The sequence below is a fragment of the Dasypus novemcinctus genome, chromosome 2 (assembly GCF_030445035.2).
Source record: "Dasypus novemcinctus isolate mDasNov1 chromosome 2, mDasNov1.1.hap2, whole genome shotgun sequence".
Taxonomy (NCBI): Eukaryota; Metazoa; Chordata; class Mammalia; order Cingulata; family Dasypodidae; genus Dasypus; species Dasypus novemcinctus.
In genome coordinates, this window is record NC_080674.1 from 183328172 (window position 1) to 183352973 (window position 24802).

The following is a 24802-nucleotide window of genomic DNA, read 5'->3' on the forward strand; positions in this document are numbered from 1 at the left end:
ACTTTCTGATTCAAAACTTGGTACAAAGCTACATTTACCAAGACAGTGTGGTACTGGCATAAAGACTGGCACATAGATCATTGGATCAGAAAGGATTGAGAGTCCAGAAATAAACTCTTAACATTAAATGGGTGGTAGATTTTTCACAGAGATGCCAAGGCATTTCATAGGGGAAAGGATAATCTGTTTTAAGTGCAGGGTTCACTGGATATCCCCATGCAAAACAATGAACATACATCTTACCTCACATCATATATGAAAATGAACTCAAAGTGGATCTTTGACTTAAATGTAAGAACTAAAGCAATAAAACTTTTAGAAGGAATCATAGAAGAAATCTTCAAAAACTTGGGTTAGGCAAAGACTTCTTAGATACAACACCAAAAGCATGGTTTATAAAGGAAAAAAAAAAAAACGAGTAAATTGAAATCCATCAAAATTTAAAACTTTTGCACTTAAAGGGCACAGTTAAGAAAATGAAAAGATAAGCATCAAATTGGAAGAAAATATTTGCAAAACCAAATATGTTAAAGAACTTGAATCTGGAATTTATAAAGATTTCTGCAACTTAACAGACTGTCAAAATATTGATAAAAGACATGAACAGATATTTCTCCAAATAACTACTAAGCATGTGAACAGATGCTCAACATCATTAGTCACTAGGGAAACTCAAACCAAACCACAATGAGATGCCAATTCACACCCACTAAATGACTGTAACAAAAAAGGCAGACAATAACAAATGTTGGTGAGGATGTGGAGAAATCAGATCCCTCCTACACTGCTGGTGGGATTGTAAAAATGACAGAGCCACTTTGGGAAATGATTTGTCAGTTCTTCAAAAGTTAAATATAAAATTGCCATGGGAAGCAGACTTGGCCCAATGGATAGGGCGTCCGCCTACCACATGGGAGGTCCGCAGATCAAACCTGGGGCCTCCTTGACCCCTGTGGAGCTGGCCCATGCGCAGTGTTGATGCGCGCAAGGAGTGCCCTGCCACGCAGGGGTGTCCCCGCATAGGGAAGCCCCACGCGCAAGGAGTGCGCCCTGTAAGGAGAGCCGCCCAGCGCGAAAGAAAGTGCAGCCTGCCCAGGAATGGTGCTGTGCTGTGCACGGGGAAAGCTGACACAACAAGATGACGCAACAAAAAGAAACACAGATTCCCAGTGCTGCCGATAAGGATAGAGCGGTCACAGGAAAAAAAACAAACACACAAACACACAAATGAACCCAGAGAGCAGACAACTGGGGCGGGGGGGGAGAAGGGGAGAGAATTTTAAAAACAAAAAAAAATAAATAAATCTTTGCAAAATAAAAATAAAATAAAATAAAATTGCCGTGGGATGCAACAACACCCCTCCTAGGATCTATCCAAGAATCATGAAAACATGTCCTCACAAAGACTTGTGTGTGAATCTTCACAGCAGCATTATTTCTAATAAACCCAAACTGGAAACAACCTGAATGTCCCTCCACTGGTGACTGGATAGGCAAAATGTGTTCTCTCTATTCCCTGGAACAAAAGGGAACATCCTTCTTTTTTTTTTTCCTTCTTCTTCTCTGTTTGGAATTTCCTTTATTTATTATGAGAGAAGTTGGGAGTTTACAAAACAATTGTGCATACCAATACAGGATTGCCACACATCAGCCCACCCCCAATGCCTTGCGTTGTGGTGGAACAGCTTTCACAGATGATAAAAGATCACCCTCCTCACGTCACTGCTAAGTATAGCCCATAACTTACATTTGGTTTATTTTTCCCACAAACCCCCCTACTATTAGCGCCATGTGTTGGTATTGTACATTTGTTACAGTTCATGAGAGAAATGCTCAGATTTGTGCTGTTAACCTCAGTCCATCATCCATCCTGGGGTTCACTGTGTTTTGTGGTCCCACGCCTTGTACAATCCTTGGTATATATTCTTTTTTTCCTTCTAACAAATCGATTTTATTAATGCATATTAATAAAGCACACAATTCATCCAAAGTGTGCTATCAATGGTACTTGGTATAATCACATCATTGTGCATTAATCACAGCAATCATTAGTAGAGCACTTTCATTATTTCAATAATAATAATAATAATAAAAAGCAGACAAACGCAAAAGCTCTACCCCTTAATAATCTCCTCTCAACCTCTCTGCTTCCCCTGCCATACACAGCTGTTATTCTGTTTCCTTCTAATTTATTTGTATTTAGATTTTGTATAGATGGAATCAAACAATATGTAGTACCTTTTGTTTAGTTTCACTTAGTACATTTCCTTTTTTTTACTCTTAATGAAAGAATTAATATATTATTTTTTTTTAAGATTTATTTTATTTATTTCTCTCCCCTTCCCCACCCCACCCCAGTCGTCTGTTCTCTGTGTCCATTTGCTGCGTGCTCTTCTTTGTCTGCTTCTTTTGTCAGCAGCATGGGAATCTGTGTTTCTCTTTGTTGTGTCATCTTGTTGTGTCAGCTCTCCGTGTGTGCAGCGCCATTCCTGGGCAGGCTTAACTTTTCTTTTGCGCTGGGCGGCTCTCCTTACGGGGCGCACTCCTTGCGTGTGGGGCTCCCCTATGCGGGGGACACCCCTGCATGGCAGGGCACTCCTTGTGCGCATCAGCACTGCGCATGGGCCAGCTCCACATGGGTCAAGGAGGCCCGGGGTTTGAACCGTAGACCTCCAATGTGGTAGGCAGATGCCCTAACCACTGGGCCAAGTCCGTTTCCCGATTAATACATTATTAAATATTACTGTCCATAGTTTTCTTTAGTTGTATTTTGCCTGATATAACATTAATGTGTGTTTGTTCAGTTTCAAAGAAAAGCAGTGTTATATGAGCAATATTATCCATGCTTGTATTTCACATGAGGTTCACTATGCTACATAGTCCCCTATTACATTTTTTAGTTTTCCTTCTAGTAATATACAGGATCTTAGACTTTCCCTTTCAACCACCATCATACCCAGATATTACACTGCTAGTTACAAACACTATGTTGTCCTTTCACCATTTCTATGTGTCTCCAAAGATAAACAAACAACCTTTTTACCAGTTCTACATAGATTAATCCTCAGATTTCCATTCTCTCTCTCTTTTTTTAAAGATTATTTTTTATTTATTTCTCTCCCCTTCCCTCTCCCCCACCCCCCCACCCCCTTGTCTGCTCTCTGCGTCCATTTGCTGTGTGTTCTTCTGTGTCTGCATGTATTCTTGTCAGCAGCACCCGGAATCTGTATCTCGTTTTGTTGCATCATCTTGCTGCGTCAGCTCTCCGTGTGTGCGGCGCCACTCCTGGACAGGCTGCGCTTTTTTCACGCAAGGGGGCTCTCCTGATGGGGTGCACTCCTTGCGCGTGGGGCTCCCCATGCAGGGGGCACCCCTGTGTCGCACAGCACTCCTTGCACTCATCAGCACTGTGCATGGGCCAGCTCATTACATGGATCAGGAGACCCTGGGTTTGAACCCTGGACCTCCCATGTGGTAGGCGGACGCCCTATCCGTTGGGTCAAATATGCTTCCCTCTCTTTTTTTTTTAAAAAGATCTATTTTATTTATTTTTCTCCCCTTCCACCCTGTGTCTGCTCTCTGTGTCCATTCTGCATCCACTTGCATTATCAGCCGGGACCGGGAATCTGTGGTTCTTTTTGTTGCGTCATCTTGCTGCGTCAGCTCTCCGTGTGTGTGGCGCCATTCCTGGGCGGACTGCACTTTTTTCACACAGAGCAGCTCTCCTTGCAGGGCGCACACATTGCGCATGGGACTCCCCTACGCAGGAGACACCCCTGCGTAGCACGGCACTCCTTGGGCGTATCAGCACTGCATGTGGGCCGGCTCCATACAGGTCCAGAAGCCCTGGGCATCAAACCCTGGACCCTCCGTATGGTAGAAGGATGCTGTATCAGCTGAGCCATGTCTCCTTCCCAGATTTGCATTCTCTAACCTCATTCTATTTTCTGGTGACCTATATTCTAGTTATTAACTCCATGAGTTTACATAATATATTTAGTTCATAATAGTACAATCACACAATATTTGTCATCTTGTGTCTGGCGTGCTTCACTCAACATCAAGTCCTCCAGTTTCATCCGTGTTGTCATGTGCTTCACGGCTTCATTTCTTCTTACAGCTGTGTAATAATCGTCCATCGGGTGTATACACCCCAGTTTATCTATTCATTGATTGATGGACACCTGGGTTGTTTCCATCTTTTGGCATTCTCCACTTTGGCAAATATTTAGACTTCATTTTCAGAATCCTAGTACAGGGTCCAACTCATCTGAGATCAATGAAAGCTTGCTAAGTTAATGAAGAGATGTGATTGGAAAGCTGGTGCCAACCAAGAGGAGAATGCTACTTCTAAATTTTATTTCCCAAGAAAGGGCTTGGGTGGAGGTCTGTATGAGTGTGAGAATTACAAAAGAGAAAAAAACAAGTAACATAGCCAAAGTACAATGTATTTAATATAGCGTCACTCTATCCTCTAAATAAGAGAAGGCTGCACAGAAGGAGGAAAGGCCCACCTGAGTAGGCTGGAAGGGAACAGACAATTCGCTCTTCCTCTCCAAAGGTGGTAGAGAATAGAAAGTAAGCAGAGAAAAAAAAGAAAGAAAGAAAGAAGAGAGAACATGTGGGTAAATTAAAAACCTTGGTTGGACAATCTCATGTTTCTGGGTGATAAAAAATATGTTATATTAGAGAGGGGGAGGGAGGAAAAGAAGGTGGAAAGGAGGGAGAGAGGGAGGAAAGGGGGACAGAGGGAGAGAGAGAGAAAAACAGCAAGGAGGCGAGTGCCGTTGGAACAGAGAGCGCGAGGAGACCAGAGCAGAGAGGTGATGGGGACAGGCCCTGAGAGGATTTGGCTTCTACGCAGAGAGAGGCAGGAGCCAGGCAGAGGACGGAGGGAGCTGACGCGTTGTTTACAGGTTAAGAACAGCGCGGGCCGCACCCGGCAGAGGGGTGGAGGTGAGTGAACCAGCGCAAAGTCCTCGACAGAGCTACGGACACAGAGTCAGCACCCAGCCCATTCGCTAGCTCACGACTGCTCTTTCCATTTTTATGGAGGCATCGGGGATAGAACTTGTGCATGAGAAGCGGGTGCTCAACCAGTTGAGCTACACCCGCTCCCTGTGATTGCTCTTTTATCCCACCAATAACCGCGTGCCCTGGGAGGAGGCGCGCCCACTCCAGGCCTCCACAGCCCCGCTTCTGGCAGCCGTGGGGGGGCCAGGCGAGCAAGGCCCCGCCCTCCCAGCAGCAGGTCCCTGGGCAGTGAAGGGCGGGGCGGGGTCAGGGTGACTCTACCTGCCCCCTCTCCACCCCCCCCGCCCCGTTTCTGAGCTCCAGTCCTCCCTGGGGGGTGGGAGAGTAGCAGCGACACCCCCTCCCGAGTGAGTCGCTAGGGGCTCAGCGCCGGGGAAACTGCCAGCTCGGATGCTGCAGCGGGCACCTCACCAGCGGAACCCCTTCTTCAGGGGCCTTTCTGTTTCATGAACATTTTTACTGACGTATACCATGCACGTGATCACACGTAACACGTGTCTAGTCAAAGCTGTGGACTTAGAAAACAAACACGCGTCTGGCCATCCAGGGCGCGGTACCTACCCCGCCACCACCGCCTTGCACGGTGTTACGAGCTATGGACGGGCAGCATCGAAACACGACTGACTCTAGCCCGTGGCTTATGTCTGGTGTCAGCGGATACTTAGTGACACTGATTAGAGGACAGTCACCGGCTGGGACACCTAGGAACAGACATCAACAAGACACACTTCTTCCAACAGATGGACAGATAGACAGCCACACGCCATTAGGAAGCCAGCTAATTGTCAAAACACCAATTCCGGAATGGAAGGCGGTTATAAAATTCTTTGTGTAGAAATGTACCAAATAGGTGACGCCAGGCTCACTTGTTCAAAGTGGATAAACTGAGTGAGGTTCTTTACAGGATGGACAGTCACAGGGTCCCTTGAAGTGGTATCTTCCCGCCCCTCATTGACAGCTTTCTGTAACTAGCAGGTGGGAAAACTTAGAACCCACCAGCAAAGTAAACTCCCCAAGGAGAAAGACAGAGGATGTGACACTATGATTAAAATGAGGGACTGATTTTTTTTTTTTCAGGAGGTACCAGGGATTGAACCTGGGACCTAGTACATGCGAAGCAGGTGCTCAACCACGGAGCTCCTCCTGATTTTTTTTTTTCTTTAGTTTTTTTTTTGGTTTCTTTCTTGTTTTTTGTTTGTTTTATTTCTTCTTTTTCTTGTTTTTTAAAAATTCTTGCTTGATTTAAACAGTTTTTTTTCTTTCCCATTTTCCCAGCTAGTAAGCAGCACTGTCAGGTTGCAGACCAGCGACTCCTGACAACAAGGTTAGCTCCCACCCCGCGTAGCACACGCAGGGGCCTGGTTCCCGGCGCACTGGTGGGAGGAGCCCAGATGGGAGCGTCCAGGAATTCTGGTGCCCCCCACCCCCTTCCCGCCTGGGTTCCGATGTAGCTGGCCTGGCATGGGACCAGGGCATGGGGACTTAAAAAATCTCCCCAAGGGTTCAAATGGACAGCCAGGGCTGAAAACTCCAGAGCTGAAGGATTATCTTCAGTGACCGGGGCACGCCGTTGAGGGAGAAAAGCAAGCTGAGGGAGCTGCACGGGACGCAGCACATAGCAGGTGCTCAATAAGCGTTTGTCGGCTGAGTCAAGTAGAGCGAGAAGCTTCTGCTTTTTAAAGTACGCGGCATGTGTGGGTGGCCCTGGCCTCGCGGGGAGCGGAGGGCCCAGTGTCCTCAGCCAGCCAGGCCCCGGGCCTTCGCGGCACCGACACTTTCCGACGTGTGTGCGACTCTAGCACGGCCGGTCTCTACTCCAAGCATGGACTATTTCTAAAAATAATACCTGGGTTTGCCAGCTGTTAGAGAAGCCACCCGTGGAGCTTCTTTCGCTTCCCTTTACTTCACCTATTCAGGGGACAGGAAGCGCCGTAAATAGCTGGCAGAAAGGTCCCGCCAAGGTGCGCGGGCTGACTCAGGGAGCCCGAGCGACGCAGTCAGACCCTCCAAAACCCCTCCAAAAGTCCCCAGGCCCCTTCCGCGCAGCAGCCCGGCCCCCCGCCGTGCCTTGGGGTGCCTGCGGAGCATGCCCTGGAGCAGGCCGAGGCGGGGGTCCCCACTCCTGCCTCCTGAGCCCGCGGGTCCTGGGAGTGCAGCCGTGGAGCTTCCCAGGCCACGGCCCGGAGTCATCCTGGTGACCTCAGCCTGACACAGCCACCTGGCCCCGCCTCTGGGGAGAGGGACTCTTGGGTTGTTTCAGAGAAAACTCCAGGCGGGAGGGTACCGAGGCCGCCCACCCCCACCCCGGGGCTGCGTGATCTTCTGGAACGGCCGGGCAGCGCTCTGGGGGGGCACGCCAGGACCCCCACGAGGTGGGCGAGGGCACCGAGGCGAGGCTAAGAGCTCCTGGGGCTGGCCCCAAGCCCCACCGCCAACTGGGGCTGGAACCAGGGCCCCCGAATTTCAGGGCCCCCCCCCCTCGCCTGACACGGCCCCCGGGACGCCGCGTCTGGTTGTCCTGGCTGGACAGAGCACAGGTGCCCAGTGACACCGGGACCTCGGTGAGACTTCCAGAAAACCTAACGCCGGGAAAGCCAGCACGCAGAGACCCCCACCCAACCCCAAAGCTGCCCGAGCCGCCGCCCGGCCCCTCTCCCCCTCCCCGGAAGGCCCCACTGGCCTGCCCGGGCCCCTGCTGCGCGCCACGGGCTTGGAGAAGTCACAGCCTTGTCTTCCCCAGGGTGCCGGGTCTCTCATCACCCCGTTTACAGATGAGAAAATCGGGGTGCAGAGCCATTTGGTGACATGACCCGGGTTCCACCCGAAGGGGCAGAGCCCGGCAGCATGCTCAGCACCCCCGGCCCCGAGGCCCACACCCCACAGTGCTCTCGGAGCACCTGAGAGGGGAAGGGCCCTCACCCCAGCCCCGGCCACCTCGACTCAGGACTTGTGCTCCCTCCTGTCCCCAGTGAAGCCGGGAGAGGCAGGCCTGGAGGCAGATCTGATGGGGCAAGCAGGGCTGGCCTCGAGGCCACCCGCCTGGCTGATCTGGAGCCTGGAGCCCCCCTGGGGGCCAGCCTGGGGGCCGGGCCCAGGAGAAGGGTTCCTTCCAGCCTCCCTCTTCCTTCCAGGTGCTCTCAGCCCAGCACTTGCTGAGATTTCTGCCACGCTGCCACGGCCTGCTGAGGGCCTCCTCTCCCGCAGGCTCCTTCCCCAGAGGAGTTGGGCCTCTGGTTTCTGGGGAGCTGACCGGGAGCTCAGAGGGGAAAGGTCAGGGGCGAGCAGGTGCCTGAGGGGTTCACGGGTGGGGGGGGGTGGAGAACAGCATCTGGGACCCTCAAGGGCTCCATTTGGGCCTCGCCTGGGACTCTGCAGCCTCGTTGAAGCCACTCAGCCTGCATGGCCTCATTTATTCTTCACAACAACCGACGAGGCAGCGATTGTTGGTGCCCCCAATTTGCAGCCCTGGAGCTGAGGCACAGGGAGGAAAGGGAACTGGTCAAGGCGCGCAGCTTTCATTTTGCATCTGATGAATAATGACACTACCGCAGGGGCTGCTTGGGGACTGTAGCCTGAGCACAGGGCAAGCTTCACCTGTTTGCCGTGCATCCCAGCACCTCAGAGGTGCTTGGCACAGAGTAGGTGCTCTGGATGAATGAAAAGGGCCCACACGTAGCACTTTGGAGGTGCAACAGCCCCTTTGCCGGTGCTGCCGCATTCAAGCCCTGAGACCTTGCGCAACTGCCGCTACCTCTCAGACCCTCAGTCTCTTCATCTGCAACATGCAGTAATAATACCACAAAAGGGTCATGGGGAGGACTTGAGGCATATAGAAGGCCCGTTGTACCTGCACCGCTTGCTAAATGGTACTTGTTGTTATTAATTAGAAATGAGAAAATGTCTGCAAAGGGAAAAGCATGACTCGGTGTCTTTGGATTTTTAAATTATTTTTGAGTGCCTGGTAACATATATATACCATAAAATTTGCTCTTTTAATCATTTTAAGTGTACAGTTACATTTACAAGGTCGTGTTACTATCAACACCATCCATTACCAAAACCTTTTTTCATCGCCCAAAACAGAAACTCTGCACCCACTGCATTTTAACTCCCCATCCCCCCTGGTAACCTCTCATCTACTTTCTGTTTCTGTGAATTTGCTTGTTCTAGATATTTCGTGTAAGTGGAATCGTTCAGTATTTGTCCTTCTGTGTCTAGGCCCTTTCACTTAGCGAAATGTCTCTGAGTTTTGTCCGTGTTGTCGCGGGGCTCAGAACGTCATTCCTTTGCACGGCACAGTGCTGTTGGGATGTGTTTCTGCTGCTGTTGATCTTCTTGAGGACGCAGAGGAAAGGGCAGACTTCTCAGGTCAGCACGCAGGTGTGGGGCCGTCCGCGTGGGGGAGGGGCGGGCGACGTCACCCGTGAGCCGGCGTGGGACCGGGCCCGCCACAGAGGGGAGCGTGAGCCTGAGACAGCCTGACGCGCAGGTCAGGGGCCTCAGGCAGGTGACAGCGCCATGGGCTCTGCCGGCTCAACCAGCTCCTCGAGGCCGCCCAATCCCCCCCGTCCTTACTGTTCTGATGGGGAAACTGAGGTCCAGCGAGCGGCGGGGACTGGCGATGACTCGGTGGGGGCAGCAGGCACAGAGCAGGACCAGCCACGCCACACGCCACGCTGAGCAGAAGCCGCCCTGTCCCCTCCAGTGCCCGGGGGTGGGCTGGGGGCTGCCAGGCGAGGCCACGCGCCCCAGGACCGCCAGCACCACGCCTGATTTCACTCCCCTCCGCGCCGCATCTGGCACAGGCCCTGGCATGGGGTAGGGCCCCGAAATAGCGAGGAGTCCCTGCTACAGGCTAGGCCGGGGCCTAAGACGTACGAGCTTCACAGGGCGAACGTGACGAGGCCCTGGGGTCACAGAGAAGGAAACCACGGGACTCGGGGAAGAAGAAGACACAGACATAGAGAATGGCCCATGGCGGGGCAGCTGATGTGGAGGGTCCTGGGCTCTGGGCCAAACTGCCCAGGTTCAAGTTCTGGCTGTGGGGCCTTGAGACAGTTACTTGGCCTCTCTGTGCCTCAGCTGGCTGGGGGTAGTAGAGCACGCATCCCCAGGAGAGTCTGAGGATTAGTGAAATGCACAAAACTACCCAGCGCCGAGCACACAGTCAACACTCTCGGAGTGATGGGTATCACTGTCATCTAGAATAGTTGTCTCTGAGCCACACTCACCCACGTGCAGGTGTGCGTGCATGTGCACGGACGCAAGCTGATACACGCAAGCACGCGGCTGTCCCAGAGAGCTGCGTCGCTTCCCACAGCAGCCCTTTCACCTTGACTCATTTGGGCAGAGCTTTCTAAAAGGCACTGGCTTTCCCCCCCTGCAACTGTTAATTCCCTCCGGCCGTTTCTGGATGGGCCGAGCCAGAGTGAAGCCCCTTCGCTCCTGCCCAGGAGTCCCTAGGGAGAAACGGAGGCCCTCGAGTGTCCTCCCTTGCGATGGCCCTGGTCTGCTGGGTGAACCAGGGTCAGCCGACGGCCCTGGACAGAAAATCTGAGGCCTCCCCGTGCCCCTTGGTAAAACAAGAGGGGGATCTAAAATAAGACGGTGATGCCCACTGCCTCTGAAGCTGGCAGGCCGTGATTCTAGTTTTGCCCTCTTGGTCAGTAGCATCCTCCCCGCCACAGCTAGCATCTATTGAGCCCCGGGGATCTGCTGGAGACTAAGCCCGGCCATTGGCTTAGTAGCAGCTGTCAGTCTGGGAAGCGCACAGGTCACCAAGCACAGAGCTCGACACACTCGTCTCGTTTAGTCATTGCAGCAGCCCTCCGGCCCCGTGCCCATCAGCCTCCCGCGCTGGGTGAGCCAGCAGGGTTCTGTGGGATGAGATGAGCTCATGCTGCTGGCCAGCGACCGAGCTGGGGTTTGAGCCCCACAGCCCAGCTCTGCATTCCTGACCTGTGCCCCAGAATCAGCCCCTGAGGTGGGGATCATTCGCGCCATTGTACTGATGAAAGCAAAACAAAACAAAACAAAAAGCCCTGTGGCCCAGCAAGGGGAAGTGACTCAGCCCACGTCACCCATCACCCGTTGGCGATGATGTTCTCCTGAGGATATCCTGCTTCTACTTTCTACCTTGTTCTACCCAGGACTCTGTGATTCTCACTCGCTCCCCAGAATTCCCTCCAGTTCCTGGGGGCTTCCCATACCCAAGGGGACCTTGTCTGGCTGGAGGTCCGACTTCCAGATAAGTCAGCCCCCACGTGGGAGCAAAAATCCAAGTTGGGGAGGATCACACCCTGGCCACCGCCCAGTTCCTCTCGGGAGCTCAGAGCAGGGACGAACGGCTCCCTCAGTCCCGCAAGGCAGTGGGCTCCTCTGTCTTCTTGAGGGCTCGTGGCAAATTTGCAGCCAGGTAGGATGATCTTCATTTTGCAGATGAGGTTGTGTGGTTTACCCAGACAGGGAATCAGCGGTGCCCCAGGCGAATTATAATATCACGGGTACATAGAGATGTATATAGACATTTGAACTGACCGTGGAGGGCGAGGAGCTTTTCCCGCTTTGGTGGAGAGGACTTGGGCGACCGCAGGCTGCGAGGTCCAGCCCTCCGCAGGTGGGCGGGAGGGGCCCCAACGCCTCCTGCATGGAGAAGCCTGCTCCCTTCCAGCCGCCGCCATGGAACGGCGACTCGGTTCCCCTTTTCGGTCCTCCCTTCAATATACTCAATATTTGTCTCCCCCCCAAGAGCAAAGAAAAGAGGAAGCTGCCGTTTTGAAGTTCTGAAGGTCCAGGCAAAGCGAGAACAGGAGCACCCGTAAGGAGGGCAGTGACTCATTCTCTGAGCGAGGGACCAAGTCACCCAGAGCAGAGCAGGCTTGGGAAGGCCTGGGCTTTTGTTCTCTCTAGAACCAAAATGAATCACCCGTCTCACCCAGTAACACCGGCCCGTCCCGAACTTTCCCAGATACAACCACCGCCAGAATCGAAAACGAAGCGGGCAGGCCCCGGCGCGTGGGCACAGACGAGGGCAGGAGGACCCAACGGCCCCCTCGCCCTTCACCCTGACCTTGGGGCTGGGAAGGGGACAGGACAGAACCTCGTTCTCCTTGGAGCAAGGTGGAATCGAAAAGGAAGATCAGGCGCGAGGCTGGCGGCGGCCCCCCGCGGCGGGGCTTGTGCTCTTTGGGAACCTCGCACCCGGGCCCCGCCTCCGCTCGCTGATTCAGCCGGCGTGGCCTGGACGGCCACTGGGCAGGGCACGGTCATGCCAGCTGCTCTCCAGACCCCGCAAGGGAGGGACACAGTCCCCAGTGCACAGGAACCGACCCGACTCCGAAGCCCTGGGGTTTCTCGTTGTTGCTTTGTTCTGTTTGTGCTTTGTCTTCACCGGTGGGCACTGAACGCCCGTTTCACGTGGCACCACCCGGGGTATCCAGGAAAGCCTAGAAGGTCCAGAGGTTTTCTCAGGAAAGCAGCCTGGGTGTTTCAGGGGAGGAGCCTGGCCCAAGGAGAGGCAGAACTCGAGGGCCTGTCCCCTGGGGCCTCAGCATTCCAGAGGCCAGATGTGCGCCTGACGTCACTCCCCAAGCCAGGGCCCCGTTCCAGGCTGCGCTCCGCTGGCCCGTGGCTCCTGGTCCCCTGCATTCTCCACCTCCCTCTCCTCAGCATGAAAAAGATGGAGTGGTGCTGGCAGGCGGGCCTCGGCGGCTGGCGGAACATTCTGCCCCATACCTCAGCTCCTCTCACTCCCCAGTCATCTCTGGGGATGGCCAGTGACTCAGATTTCCCTTTTCAATGCAGAGCCAGGCTCCAGATCTTTCCATGACTGTCAGGACTGGCCATATGACATTGGGATTAAACACATGGGCTGTGGCTTCAGGCAGGCCCGAGTTCAAGTCCCCCTTCTGCTGCTTGTGGCTGTGTAATTTCAGGCAACTTGGTTACCCTCTCTGAGCCTTGGTTTCCGTAATTGGGATGGAGGCCATAGCTATCAACTCTTATGTCTTCTTTATTAAAAAGGTCTCTTTCTTTTTGCTGGCAACTCTGAAAAAAAAAAATGAATGGTTCCCTCCTGTTAGCATTCTCTTTTATATACTCACCTTGTATCTTATCATTTTTTTAAAAAGAGGAGGCTGAGATTAGATTTTTTTTAAATGGACTAGAAATTTTTACATAACATTTACCAGTGCTAGGGACCAGCTATTAGGTGCTATTATCAGTCCCATTTTATAAGTGAGGAAACTGAGGCCCAGAAAAGTAAGTTGCTTGCCCAAGGTGGCACAGCCAATATCTACACTAATCGTTTTGCTGAGAAGCATGAATAAGACGAAACACTCAAAGCACACAGTACGGTGCAGGGCAGTAGTGAGCTGGAATCGGTGTTCACTACTGCATTACTACGGCTCTTATTATTGCTTTGCGGTGGTTGTATCTCAGTCTTACTCTTATCTGTGAAAAGAAGCTAGGCGTGATTCCCTGCCCTTCCAGCAAAGTCCAAGAGTCCAGGAGCTCTAGAGTTAAAAAGGGCCAGTTGGCTCATCCCGGGCATGCGAGTCCCTTGGCCAGCAATCGAATGTTCTCCACCCGAGACCTCGAACAACGGACTCCATGACTCCAGGCCTCGGTTTCCCCATTTGTCAAGCTGGAGACCAGGAGAGGAAGTGCTAGGTGTAGACCGAGCGCTCTGCCGACGCTGGCAGGTGTCGGCAGGTCCTCCAGCCTGGGAGCCTGGCTCCAGGGCCCAGGGTTAACCACTGGGCTCCACCACTTTCCAGAATGTCACCCCCCCCGCCCCCCGCCAAAGGTGGAAGCTCGCCATTGTGGCCCCAAACCCCCAAATCAAAAAGCCAAGGAGACACTGGTAACAGAAGAGTCACCCGCGGCCAAGCGGCCCTCTGAGTTACAAGCAAAAAGCTAGGAGAGGGACTATCAGGAAGAGACAAGGGGAAAGAAGGCGCGGCTGGCAATAGTGATACCGAGGAAACAGCATCCAACCGAATAGACCTTTAACTCTGTCGGCCTCCGTGTGCCACCCCAGCTGGCTGCCTGTTTTTGTGATCTTTTCCCAGACCTTTTCCACCTCCTCTAATTCTTCCAGGGTCACTTCATGGTGCAAAGGCCTGTCCTCTTCCCTTTCCTTGAGTGACGAGCCCTCCCTTCTCCAGGCTGTCCTCAGCTGCTCGTGTTCATTGCTAGAAGGCCCTCGAGCTCCTGCCTGCCTGGGCCTCTTGCCTCCTCCTCCTGTTCCTGAGCCTCTTGCTTGCCTGCTCCCAAGGCACTAGGGGTTTTGTCTCCCAGAAGCAGTGGGAGGGAGGGTGGACATTCAAAGAACCTTTACCCGGTTTGTTGCTCAGGTGCCTGCAAGTATAGAGCTGGCCCGTCAGTACTCATTAAGCAAAGTGTTTTGTAAACTTAAATTAAGATTTGGTCAGGGAAATGGATGTGGCTGAAGTAACTGAGCTCCTGCCTACCACATGGGAGATTCAGGTTCAGTTCCTGGTGCCTCCTAAAGAAGATGAGCAAGACAGTGAGCTGACATGATGGACTGGCACAACGAGCTGATGCAGCAAAAAAAGAGACATACAGAGGAAAACATAGTGAGAGATACAACAAAGCAGGGAGCGGAGGTGGCTCAAGCTAATAGGCACCTCCCTCCCACATGAGAGGTCGCAGGTTCAGTTCCTGGTGCCTCCTAGGAAGAAGAGCAGCACACGACAAACAGACACAACAATTGCAAACAACGAGGCGATGGGGAGAAATAAATAAATTAAATTAATCTTAAAAAAAAAGATTTGGTCAGTGCTGCCCGAAAAAAGTGACAGAGCAGTCTTGCCTGACATCATTCATCCTGAGATAGAGAGAATTTTTGTTCTAACTTTCCTCTTGAAGATTTCTACCTAGGAAAGATGTCCCCTGGAATCCTCCAAGCCCATGCCTTCATTCAGCGTGCATTGATTGAGAGTGCTACCGAGTGCTCGCTGTTCTAAGAAATACAAAACGGTGTAAACACAAGGAAAAAGAAAAGGAAAAACTTAAAAAGCAAAAGAAAACAAAACAAAAATGAAAAAAGATTAAAAAACAAGAAAGAAAAAGAATAATTTTTTTTAATTAAAAAATTACCAAAGTGTGTAAAGCTTCAAGGAATTAACACTAGAGAAGGGATAGGAAGCCCAGCCATAAGTCACCATCTAGGGAACATCAGCTGTTTGTTCCCAGACACTGGGGTACAGTACAGGGAACAAAGTATGGCCTGGAGCTGACATTCTAGGCCGGTGAGAACCATCACGTCCCTCATCCCAAGAGGCAAGTGCGGTGCAGGGCAAATAGCCGGTTTTCAAGACAGTTGCTTTGGAGCTCTGTTGGGACTCATCACTTCCCTTGTATGGCCTTGAGCAAGAGGCTTAAGTGCCGTAAGCCTCAGTTTCATTATCCATACCATGGAAATAATAATTACTCTCTTCTTAGGTTTATTGTGAGAATTATAAGAAACAGTCCAAACGACTGTCCTGTTGCTTAGGATGATCATCGGGGTAATGATGACGCTAACAGAATAAATACCAGCTGAGTGGTGCCAGGTGGCCGCGGTGGAGGTGGGCACTTCTTCCTGGGGAGGGGGCGGGTGGACGAGGAGAGTTTTCTGGAGAAGGTGGTGGTTGGCGCTGAGCCTTAAAGGAAGGGTTGGATTTCTATACAAGGAAGTGGCAAGGAGTGAATCAGTTCAAAAGCAGAAAAATGAATGATTCAGAAGGTCATTAAAATGAAACAAATAAAGAAGCTAAACCCAATGACTGGATTCCTTAAAAATAGGCCATTGCACGGCCAAGCTGAGAAGCGTTACTCAGGCGGAGGAGGTGGTTACTGGGAAATTTCACCCTGTTCAGCATTATTGAGAAGTTACGGGTTCCTGGAGCCTCCGATGGGTGTTGCACAACCCGCTAGGGTCGTGGTTACCCAAACGCTAGCCCAGGCAGTGAAAGGGGACAGGGTAGACAGGGTTGACGTCTGAGAAAAGAAAGGGGCTCCCTGAGAAGCAGCGGCCTCGCGATGGGAGGCAGGAGGTTGGAGGAGTTTAGGGTGGAGCCACCGGCCAGCAAGCATCTGTCCCAGGGAAACATGACGTAGGACACCCCGAAGGCAGGGCTCTGGGCCCAAACTCAGGAGAAGACAGACCCACTCCTCCTCCACCGTGTCAGGCCATCCCTGCTGGCTTCTCGCCACGTCCTCACACCACAGGGCCCACTCCAGCCTGCTCTGGCACGGTGGACCCTCAAATCCCAGCTCTGCCACTGCCCAGCTGTGTAATCTTGGGCAAGTCGCTTCACCTCTCTGTGCCTTCTCTTTCCTCTATAAAAGGGGGATCATAATACCACAATATGTGGAGTAAACGAAGCACCGTGCCCGGAACATCTCAGGGGCCCGCCCCCTTCTTCCTCTCTCTCCCATCTTCTGACCTCATGCTCTCTTTCCCTACAGGTCCCGAGGATTTCTTCTGGGGGGCAACCATGGCCTGCCGCTCAGGTCATTGACTCATTGTCACTCAACTTAAATTAATAAATACCTAGCGTGTGAAGAGCAATGTTCTTGGCATGAAGACAACCTAAAGACGAAAGGGATGAGGGGCTTGCCAGAGCCCAAGGTGAAGTGCCAGGGGACTGAGAAGGGCACCCCAGCATTTGCAGCACCCCTCCGACGCGTGGGCACCGAGGCAGGCGTGCAGAATGAGACGGTGACGTGGGGGAAGGAGACACAAACCCAAGCGACAGCTCCGAGGGCCCGCGGGAGGCGGTGACCTACTGCCTCGACCAGGCTGGGGAAGTGTGCCAGCAAGTGGCAGAGGCGCTGGGTGCTGCAGGATGAGCAGTTGGCCGGGTGATAAAACCAGAAAGGGCATTCGAAATGGAGGAGCAGCTCATGCCGAGGCCCAGCCACGTCGAGACACAGTGTGTTCAGGACACAGGCAGGCAACTCTTCGGAATAACTGAAATACAGTTGTTTTCGTTTTTCAGCACGGGACCTGAGTACGTGCTCAATAAAAGTTGGCCATTAGTGCTGTCGGGTGGTCCGTGAACTTGACTCCCAGGGGTGGGGTGGTTTTTCTAAGACTCTCCATGGAAGCTCAGGGTCAGAGGGGGCAGAGAAGTGGGCTTTAGAGGACGAGAGGCCCTGGCACAGGCCAGGGCTCAGTTCCTGCTCGCCGGGGCCTGGGCAGTGTCCCTGCTCCTGGGGACGGCACTTTCTGTTCCCGTCCCCAAGCAGAACCTCCTGGTCGGCCGGGCCTGCTGACCAGGGCTCTGCTAACGGGAAGGCGGGCCACCCCGGGCCCCAAGTCATCCGCGCGCCCCGACGAGCCGGGCGCCCGGGGATTCCGGCCGCCCCGGGGCGCGTTTAGAGAAGTGCTCCACCGAGTCATCGGCCGAGTGTGGTCACTGCCTGTCAGGGCTGCGCGGGGCGGGCGGGGAAATGGGCAGATTGCGGCACCGGGCAGTGGGAACCAGGCGCTTGGGGCCGGGAGCTGTCTTCCTGGCGCCGTTACCAGCAGGTGCTTACGTAACCCGCCAGCGCAGGGAGAGTGCCGGGATCCTAAGTTTCCTCATGCATTCAGTAAGCATATATTGAGCGCCCACTGTGTGCCAGGCACTGCTTCTAGGCTTGGGGATGCGATGGGGACCAGCACAGGGTCCCTGTTTCTGGAGCTGACTTTCTGGGGGATCAATACACACTAGCGGTGTCCCCCTACATTTGTTGAGCGCCTACTGTATGCCGAGTCCCATACCAAGCACCGCGCCAGGACTGTCGTTTAAGTCCTCTCAATCCCTTGATGAGGCGAATCTTATGGGGAGCCCCACGTTGGAGCAGCTTGCCCTTCCCTCCACAGGAACCCCAATTCCCCACGTCTTCCCGCGGTCCTTCTCGTCTTCAGAATCCATTGCCTCACAAGAGGGGGGTCCTTTTCTGAGCCGTGGTGGGGCTCAAACAAGGACACCTCGCCCTGCTCCCCGCTCCCGGTGACCTCACGGGGCAGGAATGACGGGCCTGGCACCTCCACACTCTCTGATAACCCTCAGGCCGCCCCACCCGCCCCAACCACTCTCCCCAACTCTGACAGCTTTCAGATGCTTTCAGAGCCTTGTAATAAGGTCCTTTCCCAGCATTCTTTAATCATCATTACTCTGGACTCAGGCATTCGATTGCTCATCTGGGTCTCCATTCTTTCGCTATCGGGTCAAGGCAAGAGGAGCCTTTGGCCACATCGGGTTCACCCACTCAGCACCCGAATGTGAGCCCTGCCCCGTGCCGGGGGCTTGGGTTGGGCACCCGCAGGGGGGCAGAGGAGGAAGCGGCCTCTGTGAGGAGGGGTGGGGGACAGGGGCTGGTGGCACAGGAGGTTGGGGGAGCCCCGGGCTCAGGCGACCTGGCGAGGGCGAGAGGAGCACTGCCTGCAGGGGTCAGCACGTAGGGCTGGGCCCGGAGGGCTAGCAGGAGTCAGCCGGGGCAGGGGCCCTCTGGGCCGAGGGCCATGAGAGGGCACGTGGCCTTGGGGACCTGGACATTACTAGGGGTGCACATCCAGCGGCCACGGGGTGAAGGGGTCAGCGATGCCATTAGGGCGATCAAAAGGGCCAGCTCATGAAAGGGCTTCAGAGCTGGGTTAAAGAGTGGAGTCCTTCGACAAATGGTGGTCAGTAACAGTTCTGCGATAGGAACTGTTGTAGACACTGGAGCTATTGCTGAAAGAAGTAAAACCCCGCCCCTGCCCTCAGCGGGGCTGAGATGCTAGTGGAAGGAGCTGGAGCCGGCTTCCACCGGCTTGCGAGAGCAGAGGTAAGATTTCTCGGGAATTCTGCGCGCTGTTGCTGATGTCATGTTGGCAGCTTGAAATCTGCCTTGGGGGGTGTGTTGGCGTAGATTCATCCCAGAAATCTGCCGCCTCCCTACCCACACAAAGCCAGGTATTAAATATTTACCGGCATGCAGCAGGGGGAGACGGTCAATAATCAAGTAAGTAGTTAAAGGAAAATATGGGGGGGGGAGCACTATGACAGAGAGGGACTGGTGGTGGAGGGTGGTGGGTGGTCAGGGATGGCCTCTAGGAGGTGGTGACACCCGAGCTGAGACCTAAAGGATGAGAAGAGCCAGGGACAGTGTTCCAGGTAGAGCATACAGCAAGTGCCAAGCCCTGGGGCCAGGGAAGGAAGTATGGTGGAGCACTGTTGAGGAGGAGGGGGTGGCCCAAAGAGGCAGGCAGGCCTTGGTAGGGACCTGGTTTTTATTCTGAAGTGCATTAGAGCCACTGGAGGGTTTTCTGCGGGGATGACAATACCGAATTGACAATACTAATTTCTTCCTTTACCATGTTGTTTGGGGGATCCAATGAGATGATGTACACTCTCACTGTAAACTGCTCTAAATATTACGGAAGGCGAGAGAGTCTTGGGAAAGTAGTGATCAGGGAGAACAATTCAACACAGAACAAGGAAACATAGACCAAGGCAGATGGTTCAATGATTGAAGTGCTTCTCCCTCTGCAAAATGCAAAGACAAAACCACACCTACGGGAATCAGCTTCTATATTCAATTTGTTTCAACAACTATTTCGTGAGCGTCCCCAATGTTTCAGGACTTGTTCCAGGTTTCCAAATGACAGAGCAGACAAAATCCCTGCCCTCGTGAAGCTGGCATTCTAGTGGGGTTGGGGAGATAGATGATAAACAGCTGAAGAAGTTATAGGCATGGGGTGTCAGATGGTGATAAGTACTGCGGGGCACACAAAGCAGGGGAGGGAGCTGGAGAACACTTGGGGTGGAGAGAGGTGGCAATTTTAAAAGGATAGCCAGGGAAGAGCTAGAGGAGAGCATGACATTGGAGTGAAGACCCCAAGAATAGGAGGGAGTGGCCAAGCACAAGGAACAGGCTGTGAGGTGGGAGTGGACCTGGTGTAAGAACAGCAAAGAGGGGAGCGGCTGTAGCTCGGTTGGTTGAGCACCTGCTTCCCACACACCAGGTCCCGAAATCAGCCGCGGTGAGCGTGGTAGCATAGTTCCACCACGGAAATCAGCCCTCCCCATGCCCACCCACTCAAAGCCAGTTATTAAAAACATTTACCAGCACTTTGCAGAGGAAGACAGACAATAAACAAATAAGCCCCAGAAAGAAGGTCAAATTAGGACTCTGTTGTCTGCTGGACCTTCCTCAGCATCTTGCTCAACCCAGAGAGGAGCCAAGAGAAACTCTCTAGAGTGGTTTTCTCTGGGGGGGGCCTGGGGAGGCTTGGGCTTGCCATCTTCCTCCCTTCTAAGCAATGAATGTCTTCTAGTGACCCACATTTATTTTGTATTTTACAAACAATCATATATATTTATATGCCTGTTTGTATATATGTATACATAGGCGTGTATGTATATATATGTGTGTGTGTGTATATCCATCTAGATCTGTCCCTCACACTGCAAGATCCAGAGAAAGTGAGCAAAAGAAGGACCCCTGAACCAAGGCCAGGGCCCGACCCAGGCTTTGGGCAGCTGTGTGGGGGACCCCCAGCTCACACCTCCAAGCTCTGTCCGCTCCCCAGCACCCAAATGTCGCCTCGTGGTCATCCCTTGGACCTAGGCCTGTCCTCGAGAGGCTGGACTGGGTCAGAGGCCCGCCAGGCTCTGGAAGTGGACTCTGGGCCTGTGGGCAGCCAGGACTAAGTGGGGAGGGGGAGGAAGGAGGGCTAGTGCTGCACGACCCAGGGCTAGGATCGCCAGTCTTTCTCTTCCAGATTCTTCCGTATGGTTGGAATATGAACAACTGGCAGAGCTAGAACACTTTCAGTCGCTTCGTGTCCTACCCCAGCCCCTGCTTCCCCGTTACGCAGCCCCACTTGGGCCACTGTGGGATTGCACACAGTGGAGCATACGCAGGGAACAGAGGACTTGGGCCTCAGCCAGCGCCGAAGCGCATTTTGGATTTTGTTCCTTGAGCGGAGGGCCCTTGAGGACGTCAACTTCACACTCCTGCCCTCCATTTCCTTCTCTATAAAACAGGAACAATAGAAACCACTTTTCAGGGTTATTGGAATGACTGAACAGTCAGGCAAAGGAGTGGTATCATTTTTTCAATGGAATTATTCTTTTGTTTAATGCTAACAATGCTGGGAATACTCTGCCCGTCCCCTGGGGTGATTTCAGCACGCTTACTTCCTGGTTCTGAACACTTCCTCCACCCCCACCACCTTGCGTCATTACGTCATTCTCGTCATCCTCCTCCTCCGTCACCCTCAGCCCTTGCTTCACCACCACCCTCCCTGTCCTGCCTCGCCCAAGAGCCACATCACCCTTTCCTGCTCTCCCCTGCCTGGCTCAGCCTCCGCTCCAGGGCTCAGCCCCCATCCCCGGGCCTCGGTCTTGGGTGCCAAAGGCTAGTCCCCATGCTTTCTCTTTTACCTCCACTGCCCTTTTGACCTTGGCCAACTCTCTGACCCTTTCCAGACCCTCTTACTCACCGCCACTCCCAGCTAAGGAGTCCAGAGTCGACTGAGCTCAAACCACTGGGCTACATTCCCCTGGGCCATGCGCATGTTACACTGGCTGGAGCTAAAGAGAGGGAAGCTTTATCCTTAGGTGAGAGAACCAGGGTACAGGGGGAAATGAAGCTGGCCTGGGAGCCAGAGTCTTGGGTTCAAATCCTACACCTGTACTTTCTAGTTTTAGGGTTTTTGATGATCCATTTCACCTCCCTGACCTCAGTGTCCGCATCTATGAAATGAAAGAATGATTCCTACCCCGGAATTTAGTATCGCTGAGCACCAGTAACGTGCGAAAGACAAAGATAGGAGTTTAGTCGGGGATGGCAGTCAGGTGGAGGCTAGATCACGCAGGACTTTGAAACACAGGCTGAAGAGCTTCACTGCGCGGGCAGTGGGGAGCCACGGAGGCTCTATGCAGAGGCGTGGCCCCAGCAGGCAGTGGGGTTTAGATGCGGGGAGGTTTGCTCGGATGGCAAGGTGGGGAGAGGCAGGAGGCAGGGAGCCCCTATGAGACCTGGACTCAGGCAGGGGCCGGGGAACGGGGGCAGGGGACAGCCTCAAGGGTCGGCGGAGGTGACATCTGTGGTCCATCAAGCCCACGCTCCTCCGGGCGTCTCAAAGCCCGTGAGCGAAGCCTGCGTGTGTGTTCACACTGTGGTCCATTTTAACATCCTCAGGGAGTCTCTACTCCCCCCCCCCCCCCCCCCCCAGCTGGCCTTGGAGGGTCTGGGAACCCTCTCGGCCAAAAAACCCCCGTGGCTTTAACTCTGAGGGCCTGGTCAGGAACGGGAGTGGGAAGTGTAGTGTGTGAGGAGAGAAAGGAGACAGAAATCCTGATTTTTCTCTCCCAATTTTTCAAACACTGATTTCAGTTGGAACAATCAATATCTTGAAAAAACAGGAGAGGAAAGCGGACTTTGCCCAGTGATTAGGGTGTCCGCCTAGCACATGGGAGGTCCAAGGTTCAAACCCTGGGCCTCCTTGACCCGTGTTGAGCTGGCCCTTGCGCAGTGCTGATGCACACAATGAGTACCCTGCCATGCAGGGGTGTCCCCCATGTAGGGGAGCCCCACGCACACAAGGAGTGCACCCCGTCAGGACAGCTCCCCAGAGTGAAACAAAGTGCAGCCTGCCCAGGAATGGTGCCACACACACGGAGAGCTGACGCAACAAGATGACACAACAAAGAGAAACACAGATTCCTGTGCCGCTGATGAGGATGGAAACAGTCACAGAAGAACACACAGTGAATGGACACAGAGAGCAGACAAGGTGGGGGGAGGGGGGAAGGAAGAGAAATAAATAAAAGATAAATCTTTAAAAAAAAAAGGGTCAGAGAGTTGGCCAAGGTCAAAAGGGCAGTGGAGATAAAAGAGAAAGTATCCGGGACTAGCCTTTGGCACCCAAGGCTGAGGCCTGGGGATGGGGGTTGAGTGGAGTGGAGGCATCCCATAATAGCAGAATAACCAATCCTCTCTCCAAATATTCTGTAACCCCTAGAAAAGGATTATATTATGGATCGAAATGAAAAAAAAAAAAAGCACACTGTATACAGCGTGACTACAAGTACAGTTTTAGAAAACCTATGCATGGACACAAGATACCAAAAATAGGTTACAAAAGCAAATACAAAATATAGGGTATTTAGGATAAGTTATCATGGCCTTTTGAAGAAAATTACAAAATTTTATCGAATGACATTAAAGAAAACCTAAGTACATGAAGAAGCATAACATGTTCATGGATAGAAAGGCAGTTTTCCTCAGATTGCTCTTAAGATTCAACGGTATTCTAATCAAAAGCCCAGCACAGGATTTACATTTTACATGGAAGCACAAAGGGCCAAGAATGGCATGAAACTCCCAAAGCAGAATCCTGGGCAGGCAGTGGACCTGCGAGATAGCCATATTTGTCATAAAGCAGTCACAACTAAGACAATATGAAAATGGTACAGGCCCTGACAGAGAGATGAATCAAACAGAATAACTGGTCCTCCAAATGAATCCACAAGTGTTAGAAAACCTGATTTCTGACAGAGGATGCCCCAAAGACCAATGGAGAGAGGACCAATGATTTTATAAATAAAGCTGGGACAACTGGTTATTCAAATGGAAAAACATTACCATTAGCATAGAAAATCAATTCCATCTGGATCAGGCTTTAAATATGAAAGGAAAACCTTAAAACTCTTAGAAGAAAAGATAGAAGAATATCTCCTTGACTTCAGATAGAGACAGATATCTTAAGCAAGATACAGAAAGCACAATCGCAAAGAAAACAACTGATAAACTTGACTGTATTAAAATAATTTATATTCATCAAAAGATGTCATAAGAGGCAAAATGACAAGACATAAATTTGGAGAAGACATCTGCAATACATAATCAATAAATGATTAGCATCCAGAATAAAGTCTTATAAATCCATAAAACCAAGATAAACAATCAATAAAAAAAATGGGCAAAAGACTTAGGAAGATAGTTTACATAAAAGGAAACAAATATGACCAAGGGACATGACAAGATGATCCGTCATGTTATTATTCATGGAAATGCAAAATAAAACCACACTGAAATATCATTTCACAATCACCAAATTGGCAAAAGTCTGACAATAGTAAGTATCAGTTATGGTGTGAAACAATTAGAATGTTCAACTACTCTTGATGATAGTGTGCATTTTACACTGCTTTGGAAAATAATATACACGTACCTTATGGCCCAGCAATTCCATCCCATTCCTATTTATACAATCAGAAAAACTCTTCCATATGTGCACCTGTATATATATGCAAGGATGGTCATAGCTGTTTTGTTTATTTAAAATTCTAGAAACCACCCACCTGTCCATTAGCAAAACAGAGAAATAAATTAGAATACAATGCCTACATATAGAGTACTACTGTACAGCAATGAAAATGGATGGCCATATCAACATGGATAAATTTAACAAGCATAGTAAATGAAAAGGGCTAATTACAAAATAATATATTCCAGTTATATAAAGCTCAAAAACAGTATATTGTTTTGGGAAGGAATACTTATACAGTACAACTATAAAGAAAAGCAAAGGAGTGATCCATAAAAAATTCAAGATTGTGGTTACGTCTGGGTGGATTGTGAGGGAAAGGTGCATGACCCAGGATAGATGCATGGGAGCTTCTAAGGTAGTGGTGACAGTGTTTTTAAAAAAACTTTTAAGAGGTACTAGGGATTGTACCCAGGATCTAGAACATACAAAGCAGACACTCAACCACTG

General features: G+C 51.9%; 1 long non-coding RNA gene across 1 annotated transcript; it reads left to right on the forward strand.

Annotated features, from left to right (window-relative positions):
* The first annotated feature begins 9225 nt into the window (after window positions 1–9225).
* LOC131274702 (uncharacterized) lies at window positions 9226–17082 on the forward strand. The gene is made up of 2 exons (XR_009181991.1): window positions 9226–9402; window positions 16510–17082. It is a non-coding gene; the product is annotated as an uncharacterized lncRNA (long non-coding RNA).
* Window positions 17083–24802: the final 7720 nt, after the last annotated feature.